The sequence below is a fragment of the Orycteropus afer genome, unplaced genomic scaffold, assembly GCF_000298275.1.
Source record: "Orycteropus afer afer isolate SDZICR_OR568_19922 unplaced genomic scaffold, OryAfe1.0 scaffold00049, whole genome shotgun sequence".
In the NCBI taxonomy this organism is placed as follows: domain Eukaryota; kingdom Metazoa; phylum Chordata; class Mammalia; order Tubulidentata; family Orycteropodidae; genus Orycteropus; species Orycteropus afer.
In genome coordinates, this window is record NW_006921636.1 from 4,411,510 (window position 1) to 4,415,622 (window position 4,113).

Sequence of the window (4,113 nt, forward strand, 5' to 3'; positions counted from 1 at the left end):
TATTTTAAAAAATATTTTACTGTGTTTTTGGTGAAAATTTACATGGCAAATTAGGTTACCATTAGACATTATAAGTTGTTCAGTGACATTAGTTACATTTTCCATAGTGTGTCAGCATTCTCTTAACTTGCTTTCTGGTTGCTCTGTTTCTAGTACTCTAGTTTCCCTACTTATTCTTTATACTGTCTGTAGGCTTAAGCTTGCCAGCCCTGCTATAGAGAACAACAGACAAGTCAAGTCTAAGGGAGCTTAGGGCTCCTTCCTCTTCTCTTTGTAAAAAGTAGGTTGTTTTTTTAAAATATGTATTTAATTTTTGTGAAAAAAAGAGAAATATATATAACATATATATAAATATACATATATTTATATATATAAAACTCAGCTTTTGCCAATTCAGTGTTCTTCACATGTACGGTTTAGTGACACCAGTTATATTAATCATGGTGTGCAATCATCACCCCTATCTGTTGCCCCGTTTGTGTTTTGAAGGATAAACAGAAGGTGAATGGGGAACATTCTAGAACATGGTTCTGTCGCAGGAAGAGGGGAGAGCTACAGTGTTTTCCAGGCAGACAGTAAGAGACCGGAGGCCAGAGAGACCTTGCAGCTCGGGATGTGGGACAAGCAGGAGAAAGGGTGATGTGGGCCTCTGCTGGCGGAAGGTTTGGGGAGTTGGAGAAGAGTGAAAAGGGCTGGGAGGGAGGAAATGAGAACCCTGAGAACTCAGAGCTGTGCAGCATTCTGTCTTGGTCGTAGCAGGGTGGCCTGGGATGAGAAGGTGAGAGGCAGGGCTTGGGTCCTGTGATTCTTGGATCCTCCTGTGGATGGGATGCACTGCTGAACAGCAAGAGGCCCAAGGGGAAGAGACTGAGGCAGGGCCCATGGGGACAGGAGATGTTTCCCAGGGTCTCTGGCTGCCTTCTTCCTGGCTGTTAACTGGTGTTAGCAGTCTGGGGGGGTGTGGTGTATTTGTTTCTCAGGATTTTCCCCTGTGCATATGTTAACACATTGTTTTGTGTATATATATATATATATATATTATGTATTTATGATCATACTGCTTTGCTTATGGTTTTCCCCACCTGGTCACTTAGCCACCTCGCCCTGCCAGTGCATAGGCTCCACCTTGGTCCTGTAATGGCTGTGGGTCCATGGCATGGAGACCTCTAGGCAACAGGTCTTTGACCATTTCCGAGGGCTTGCTCTCACTTTGCTGCTGTGAGCTTCCTTGTGCAGTTCAGTTCGCTGCTTTCTGTACCAGCGTTTGCATAGGACACATCCCTCCAGGTGGGCTGACTAGGTCAGAGCTTTCCATTCAGAAAGAACCAGCCACGTACGTTGGCTTGGCTTTTCTCGCAAGGTCGTTTATTCTGGGGGCCAGACACATGTTCAGACTTTGGTGAGTTCCTTCTTTGCATCCTTCCTGACTTCCGATTTTACCTTCTCTTGGGACCCACCATTAGGAGACATCGATCCCAAGAGAAGAGCATCAAGTTTGGTGAAATAGAGGGCTAGAGAAAATGAGGAAGACCCCCAGTGAGATGACTTGGCACAGTGGCTGCCGCAGTGGGCTCAAACACGGCTGCTGTTGTGAGGATGGCGCAGGACCTGGTAGCGTTTCATTCTGTTACCCGTGGGGTGGGTTGCTCTGAATCAGAGCCAGTCCAGTGGCGCCTGACGACAACAACGGTTAAAAAAAAAAGCACAAATTTCCCAGCATACCTTTCCTTCAACTCCTTCCAACTTCCCTCTCTGACCCAAGGCATCTATACTTAACAATTTGGGTTAAAACCTTCTAGACTGCTGTCCAGTGTGGTAGTTGCTAGACATGTGTGGCTGTTTAAATTAAGAAGTAAAATACAACTAAGGAAGTAAAATGAAATTAGTGACATAAGTCAGTTTCACGTTTTGGGTGCTCACCAGTGACACGTGGCTGGTGGCTGTGGTACCGGCAGTGCAGACGGAGCATGTCCATCATTGCAGGAATGTACTGGACATACTGCTGTACCTCAGAGGTTCTCAGTCTATGCGCTGTTGACGTTGGTGGCTGGATGGTCTTCTGTCATGGGGGCTGTCTTGTGCACTGTAGGATGCCAGCAGCATCTCTCGCCTCTACCCACTTGATGCCAATAATACCCCCTACTCCAGGTATGAAGGAGCTCTGGTGGCTTGGTGCCTAAGGCCTTTGACTGCTAACCAGAAGGACAGCAGTTCAAACCCACCAGCCACTCTGCAGAAGGAAAGATGGGCCAATCTACTTCCATAAAGATTTACTGCCTCAGAAACCCAGAGTGGGTTATGAGTCAGAACCGACTTGATGGCAGTGGGTTTTTGAGTTTCCCCTAGGAATGACAACCAAAAATGTCTCCAGACATCACCAAATGTCCCCACATCCTCAGTTTTGCCCCCCATTGAGAAGCACTGCTAGGAACTGTTTCCCCCATATTGCTTTTATTTCTTCTTTGTGTTCTTTCTCCATCTCCCCAGTGTCAACGTGGAGACTGTCACTTCCTGGACTCTCCAGCTTCCCCAAAGCATTGTGCGTCATGCAGGCAGTTGAGCAAATATTTACTGAGTGCCTGTTGATTGCCTTGGGCCAGGCAAGTGAAGGGTGACACCTTGGTATGTTAGTTACATTGTTCAGAAGCATTGTTGCCCTGGTGCCTCCCCCACCATATTGCTTTTCTCTCAGAATTCAGCCAGATTTCATGAGACCCTTGCAACGTTGGCCAACAAGCTATTGACTGTCAAAACTTCTATTTGTTTTAGAGTGAGATGATGACAAAACTGTGGCTTTTTCTCTGTGTAAGTGTTCCAAACTGGAATCAGTGCAAACTAAATTATTTCCAGCCTTGCACTTAACCTAGTTGAATAGCTGTTGGTATCAACAGATGAGAAAGTTCTTCCATGTTTTCTTTTTTTGAAAGTGGACACAAGGGAAATAATGTTTACTGTTAATTGTGTGCTTGTTACGTGCCAGGTGCTGTCCTGGGCCCTTTATGAATACTGACATTTCCAATTCTGATAATAATTCAGCAAGGCAGGTCTTACTAATGTCCTTTTATATGTAAGAAAGAATGAGGATCAAAGAAGATTGAGGAAGGATGATGGAAAAATTCAGGCTCAGTGAAGGGTGATGATTGGACAACAGGATGGACATACTGAAAATCACTGAACTGTGCAAATGAAGACTGTGAAATGGCTCATGTTTTGTTACCTGTGTATTTGTGGTTGCCATTAGGTGCCATCAAGTTGGTTCCGACTCATAGTGGCCCCATGTGGCAGAGTAGAACTGCCCGTAGGGTTTGCTGGGTTGAAATCTTCACAGAAGCAAATTGCCAGGTCTTTCTCCCATAGAGACTCTCAGTGGGTTCTAACTGCTAACTTTTTGTTTTGCAGCTGAGCACTTAATCGTAGCACCAGTGAGGCTCTTTCCTATATTCTTGCTGTTGTTAGCTACCACTGAAGTTGGTTCTGACTCATAGACACCCCTGTTTATGTCAGAATGAAACACTGCCTGGTGCTGTGCCAACCTCACAGAAGTAGGTGTGTTTGACTCATTGCTGCGCCCACTGTGACACTCCATCGTGTGGAGGGCTTCCTCTTTTACTGACGCTCTGCGTTACCAAGCATGATGGCCTTCTCCAGGGCCTGCTCCCTCCGATGACATGTCCAGAGTCCTTGAGACAAGTCCCACCATCCTCGCTCTTAAGGAACATTCTAGCCGTACTTCTCCCACACAGATCTGTTCATTCTTCTGGCAGCCCGCGGTGTACTCATTATTCTTTGCCAACACCATAATTCAAAGGTATCAGTTCTTCCGTCTTTATTTGTTGTCCAGCTTTTTTGCATGTTTATGAGGCACTTGAAAGCACCATGGCTGAGGTCTCCTGTGCTCTTTAGTCTTCAAAGTGACATCTTTGCTTTTGGACTTTAAAGAGGTCCTTTGCAGCGGATTTGCCCAATGCAATATGTCCTATATATTTACTACAATTTTTTTAAAAAAGGAAAACAAACAAATCTATTGTGATTAAAATTAAATCAGTAGCTGCTTAAAGTTGGAGGTAGGAAGTCCTATGGCAAAGCAGCTTTTAGGATGTTGGCTGTGTTCTG